Source organism: Balaenoptera ricei, chromosome 15 (genome assembly GCF_028023285.1).
Source record: "Balaenoptera ricei isolate mBalRic1 chromosome 15, mBalRic1.hap2, whole genome shotgun sequence".
In the NCBI taxonomy this organism is placed as follows: Eukaryota; Metazoa; Chordata; class Mammalia; order Artiodactyla; family Balaenopteridae; genus Balaenoptera; species Balaenoptera ricei.
In genome coordinates this window covers 78,253,721-78,260,937 of record NC_082653.1, presented here as the reverse complement: position 1 = coordinate 78,260,937, position 7,217 = coordinate 78,253,721, and positions in this window count along the sequence as shown.

Below are 7,217 nucleotides of genomic sequence, written 5' to 3'. Positions count from 1 at the left end.
TCATCCATAATTCTTTGTGCACGACTCAGAACGTTAATACCTTTTCCATCCTCTGAACTTGGGGTCCTTGAAGGGATTATTGAAATACATTCCTTTTGGGGTTTGCTACTGGAAAAACATTTTATCTAATACACACACACACACACACACACACACACACACACACACACACCCCTATTCCCATAATCCTAACTACTTAATTCAACGTGCTTTGCTTTTTCCTTTGCTTGTCAGGAAGCTCAGAGCTCAGTTTCCTAGTTCAAGTGCAGAGCTCTGCTCAGCCTAACTTCCTCATAGAATTAGATGCCCACTCTGTCCCATGCCTTGTTTTATCACTATTTACATGGTCCTCTATTATCTGTATGAATCTTCATCCACTTTGCCCTGGTTTCTTTTCTATCTTCTTTTGCTTAAGCAAGGATTACCATTACCACCTGGCGTATCATTTATTCATATAGTAGTTTATGATCTGTATTGTAACAGGAGGGATATAAACTCCATGACAGCACAGACGTTATTTATTCTATTCACTGCTGTATCCTTGGAGCCTAGAACAGTGCCTTGAAGACTGTAGGCTCACTATGCATTTCTCTGCCAGGTCAGGTTAAGTGCTTTAGCAAACAAGCCCCTAAACTCAATGGCTTAAACCCATAAAGGGTTATTCCTCACTCAGATTGCAGCCTAAGATGGGTGAGTGGGGTCATTATGAGACTCAGACTCTCCATTCCCTAGAGCCTCAGAATTCTCTACTGGATATTCTGCAGCTGGCCAAACACGAGGGAAGGAAAGAGGCATGAAGCGTCATGCAGCGTGCATCGCTCTGTCCACATCCCATCGTCCAGGTCCCAGCCACACACCCCTCCCTCTGTGCCCAAGAAAACAAGGAGAAGGAAAGCGGGCATATAGCAGTCTCTGCATGAATGATATCACAGGACACATTGAACATTGATAGTTTGTATTTCTTTTTCAAATCCTGGAATAATTTCATCATTAGAGGGACTAGGCTAGAGGAAAGAATGGGGTCTATTTAATATTTGGAAGTCACTTATCCTATAGTGGTTTGATTAAAAGATATTAACAAAAAGGTCCAAATCTTTTGACAACAGTCATAGCTACCACTTACTCTGGACTAGGCACTGTTCTAGGCACTTTACATTTTATTTTCTCCTCAGATATCTTTATGAGATAGGTACTACTATTGTCCTCATTTTACAGATGAGTGAACCAAGGAAGAGAGAGGTTAGGTAACTTTCCCAACATCACACAGCTAAGAAATGGCTGAACTGGGATTTGAGCCCAGGCAGTACGATTCTTGGATCTATGGATTTCCAAAGTATGAGAGCCTGCCCTAAAATGGGATGGGGTCAGCCAGACATTCTCTTTGAAGTAAGGGGTGTGTGGGGGGAAACGTGAGTGCCCTGTTGTTTCCTAGTCCAGGAGGATGGAGATGTGCTAAACCTTTACAGCCGATGCATACGGAGCCTGTTCTCCACCTACTTCTTTTTTTAACAAAAATATATTGTTTTTAAAATTATTTATTTGGTTGTGCTGGATCTTAGTTGTGGCAGGTGGGCTCCTTAGTTGTGGCTCAAGGGCTCCTTAGTTGCGGCTCAAGGGCTCCTTAGTTGCCGCTTGCTGGCACCTTAGTTGCAGCACGTGGGCTCCTTAGTTGTGGCATGTGAACTCTTAGTTGTGGCATGCATGTGGGATCTAGTTCCCTGACCAGGGATCAAACCTGGGCACCCTGCATTGGGAGCGTGGAGTCTTAACCACTGAGCCACCAAGGAAGTCCCTCCACCTACTTCGTCTCTTTCTTACACAAATGGCTACAAATGACACAAACAGCAGTTTTCCCTCTGAATTTTATCTGTTGGTCCCACTGGCTGTAAAGGAGAAATCAGAGTACTTCATGCTCTGCTTTCTCCCCTCCTTCCTCACCCCAGCTTTTCGACAATAAAAGATATTTAATGAGCACCTATTTGGTGCCAGACACTTTTCTAAGCACCAAAGTTTGGAGGAGATGAAGACACGACAACTAAATGCAATGCATGTTCCTAATAGCATCCTGGGTCATAAATAAAAAGAGACATAGCAGAATATACGCCCAGCAGATCAAGTGCTAGGTATCTAAATATCTAGTATGATGCCAGCTGGTGATGGTGCCTCAAAGAAAACAGAGGCAAGGGTGGTCAGAGACATCCTTTCCTGAGGATGTTTGGGCAGAGCCATGAATGACACAAGAGAATCCACCACTTTAAAATGTGGAGTGAGAGGGTCCCCGGAAAAAGGAATAGCATGTTGAGACCCAGAACTAACCACCTTTTGATTTTCGATAATTGCATGGCAACATTTTTACATTTTCAGGGTTTGTAACATTTATATTCTGCTTTTTAAAATAATTTATTTGGAAGTAATTACATACTTACAGAAGAGTTAACAAGTTCAAAGAACTCCCATAACTTCTTCACCCCTATTCCCCAGGTGTTAACATTTCATTGCATTGCTCCATATTCTCCTCCCTCCCTTTCTCTCTCTCTCTCTCTCTCACACACACACACACTTCTTTTTCTTCATTATTTGAGAGCAAGCTGTAGACGTGAAATCCCTTCATTTGTAAGGACTCTAGTATGTGTCCCCTAAAACAAAGATAATCTCCTACAGAGCCACCATACAAGCTTCCAGATCAGAAAGTCAACATTTTTACACTGCTTCCATCCAATCCAAAGATGCCATTCAAATTTGGCCAACTGTCTCAACTTCTCAACTATGTCTCTTTTTCCTTTATGGTCCAGGCCGCCATCTAAGGACATGTACTGTATCTCATTGTCATGTCTGTTAGTCCCCTCCAACCTGAAACAGTTCCTTATCTTTTCTGTCTCTCACATCCTCGACAATTTTAAAGAGTACAGGCTTCACACGCTGTCAGATGACACTCAGCGTGGGTCTATCTGACGTCTCCACAACACCAGATCCAGATCGTGCATTCCTGGTAGGGGTATCACAGACATGATGCTGTGCTCTCAGCACAGTGCTTTACGTATACACGATGTCAACTCAAGCTACCCACCACTGGTGATGTTAACCTTGATCACCTGGTCAGGCTGGTATATGCCAGGTTTCTCCACCATAATGACATCATTTTCCCTTTTGTAACTGGTTGTTATCTCGTGGGGGTATATTCTGAGATCATACCAATATTATGTACATCATCATATTACTACCCACCTACCTTAGCATGTCTGAACTAATACCTGCCTGAATCAGTGACCATAGGTCCACTATATCCAAGGACCACTATGGGCTGCCAAATAGTGATTTTCTGTTTCCATCAATCCTTTTATACTTATTAGTTTGAATTGTACTATAAGGTAGAGCTTTTCCTTCTCCTTTTGTTTATTTACATCAGAATGGACCGAGAGATTCTTACTTTATTTACTGTATTATAATCTGTAATACTTAAGCACAGTTTTGAAACCACATTTTTTTTTAGCTTCGTCCCACAGTTGGATTGATTCAATGTTTACAGCCAGTCTGTTTACCAGAGTGCTACTGTTCATTTGTTGGCTGAAGTTAATCATCTAGTATTTCTTTAACAAGACCCTATGGGATTTATATTCTCTAAGTTTTTATACCCTTTAAAATGGTTTTCTTCTTTTTCCTATAACAGCTTTATTGAGCTATAATTCACATACCATACAATTCATCCATTTGACTTGACAATTCAATGGCTTTTAGTATATTCACAGAGTTGAGAATGATTACCACAATCAATTTTAGAACATTTTTATCACGCCAAAAAGGAACTTGGTACCTATGAATAGTCACACTACATTCTTCCCACCCTCCCCCAACCCGCTCCCCCCACCAGCCCTAGGTAACGACGGATGCATTTTTTTTTTTTTTTTGTCTACATAGAGTTGCCTATTCTGGACATTTCACATAAATGAATTCATACACTATGTGGTCCTTTGTGATGGCTTCTTTCGCTTACCATAATGCTAAGTAATATTCCATTGTATGGATACACCACATTTTGTCTATCCTTTCAACAGTTAATGGACATTTGAGTTGTTCCACTTCTGGCTACTGTGAACCATGGTGCTTTGAACATTCATGTACAAGTTATTGTGTGGATGCAGATTCTCATTTCTCTTGGGTATGTGACTATGAGTGGAATTTCTGGGTCATATGGTAATTCTATGTTCAACATTTTAAGGAACAACCAAACTGTTTTCCACAGTGACTACACCAGTTTACATTCCCACCAGTAATGCACAAGAGTTACAGTTTCTTTACATTCTCATCAACACATTATTATCTATCTCTTTTATTATAGCCATCCTAGTGGTGATGAAGTGGTATTTCATTGTGGTTTTGATTTGCATTTCCCTGATGGCAATGATGTTAAGTATCTTTTTTTTTTGGTGCTCATTGCCCACTTGTATAACTTCTTTGAAGAATATCTATTCATATGCTTTGCCTATGTTTAAATTGGATTATTCATCTTTTTATTATTGTGTTGTTAGAGTTCTTTATATATTCCAGATCTAATCCCCTTGTTAGATGTATGATTTGCAAAAATTTTCTCCCACTGTGGGTGGTCTTTTCACTCTTTTTATGGTGTTCTTTGAAGCACAAATATTTTTCACTTGGATGAAGTCCCATTTATCTATTTTTCCATTTGTTGCTTGTGGTTTTGGTGTCATATATAAGAAATTATTTCTTAATGCAAGTCATGAAGATTTAACTCTATGTTTTCTTTTAAGAGTTTTATGTTTAGCTGTTACATTTAAGGTTTTGATCATTTTGACTTAATTTTTGTATGTGCTGTGAATTAGGGGTCCAGCTTCATTTTTTTGCATGTTGATATCCTGTTTTCCCAGCACCATTAGTTCAAAAGACTAGTCTTTCTGCCATTGAATTGATTTGGTACCCTTGTCAAAAATCAATCGAATATAAATGCTAGGGTATATTTCTAGACTCTCAGTTATTTTCCATTGGTCTATATGTTGATTCTTATGCCAGTACTAGCATGATTTTCTTTTGCCCTTGTACTTTAACAAAAGTTATACTGGGTATAAAATGGTTGGGTCTTCATTTCTTACCTTGAAGATTTTGGGAGTGTGACTCCACTGTCTCCAGCACTGAATATGGAAAAGTCTGAGGCCCAATCCAATGATTTTTTTAAAAATTTATTTTATTTATTTATTTTTGGCTGTGTTGGGTCTTCATTGCTGCGCGCGGGCTTTCTCTAGCTGTGGTGAGCGGGGGCTACTCCTCGTTGCGGTGCACGGGCTTCTCATTGCGGTGGCTTCTCTTGTTGCGGAGCATGCGCTCCAGGCACGCAGGCTTCAGTAGTTGTGGCACGTGGACTCAGTAGTTGTGGCTTGCGGGCTCTAGAGTTCAGGCTCAGTAGTTGTGGCGCACGGGCTTAGTTGCTCCGTGGCATGTGGGATCTTCCCGGACCAGGGCTCGAACCCATGTTCCCTGCATTGGCGGGCGGATTCTTAACCACTGTGCCACTAGGGAAGCCCCAATCCAGTGATTTTTATCCTTACAGCTTCCTTGACATTTTGATTCAATGCTTCTTTTTCTGTAATGGTCACTATTTCTTAGGATATCTCTTGGTGCTAATAGTTCCATGCCAGTTTTTCTTGAGAGCATGGTGTGCTTTCATTATGTGCATTCGATCTTTATTTTACGGAAAGTTTTCTTGGACTAAAATCTTACAATTTTTTTGTTTCATTATTTTAGTGTCTTCTTTGGGGACAATGCCTATGGCAAGTTGGAACTCTTTTGACTTTATTCTCTTCATAGATATGTAAGTAGGTAGATAGAACACAATATGGAGAAATAATATAGAGATCGATATTATATACATATATGAGTTTATAGAATATATGTATAGTCTTTGGTTCTTCCTTTATGTTCATTTCTGCTTGATTTTCTCAACCCTTTCCTCCATAATAAACTACTGTGCTTTCAACTATACTAATTCTTCTTTATCTTTTCTTTAATGTAGCTTGTATTTCTCAGAATTTTTATATTTCTGTTTCCCTTTTGTTCACTTCTTTCCGCCCGCTTCAGTTTCAGCTCATTCTGTTACGGTGCCATATATTCTCTGTGTGCTTACATTTCTGCTTTGAGCTTTATTTTTAAATATTGATACTTTATTAAAATATCCTTTAATGAATGAAACTGTAGTGCCACTATTCCTCTGTTCAAAGACCACGTTTCTCTCTATGCATTTCTCATTTGCCATTTTCTCCCACTTTTTACCTTTTTTCTTGTATAGTTTCTATACAGTTCTTGTCTTGGTCCCTTTTATATGATACTTTGTCTTTGACTGAAGTGTGCTTTTTTTCTGGACATACAATTTGTGTAAGGATTCTGTGTTGGGAAGGGTAGAGGCTGTTATTAGGGACAGAACTCAACCTCCCTGCTGTCCAATGAAGTTGCTCAGGACTCTTTGGTGCCCATGTGAGTAGGTCCTGTCTCTCCTCAGCTGATAGAAACATGCTCCCACCGCTGTCCCTCTTGCCTGCTCTGCCCATTGACGGATTGCTTCCTGCAAGTAGGGTGCCCTGTCCCAGCGGTGTTAAGCACTCATAAGCACGTACAGGGAGGGAGTTAACAAAATAGCAACTGTAGCTGTCTTTGAAGTATTATGCCATGTGATGCTTTTATTCTGTTCTTTATACTTTTCTATAATTTCAGTTTTAAAATGTATATTATCTCTATAATCAGAAAATTGATGCATTTTATTAAGAGTAGAAGGTCCCCATGGCTACAGTGGAGTGAAAGGACTCAGGTGAGTGGGAAAGCTGAATCTACAAGCTAGTCCTTGTGAAGTGCCCTGGACTAAATAGCTAATGACAAGCCAACTGAGGGGGCCATAGGGCTCAGACCTGGCCAGGCAAAATTGGCCACTACAGTTAAAGAAAGTTAACTGAAAAAAAAAAAAAAAAAAAAGAAAGTTAACTGTACAGGTTAAGCAGGGAAAAAAACCCCACAAAAACCCTGAAGCAAGGCTGGACAGAGGGGAAATCTTATACATCGCAATCATTATTATAATCATCAAAACTCCGATGGGAGAGGAAATTGAAGCTCTGAGAGGTTAGGTAAATTGCCCAAAGTCCCTCCATTGTGACGATGCCGATTAAGTCCTGCTCTTGTAATTCCACATCCCAAGGCCTTTCCTCTCCTTCCTGCCTACT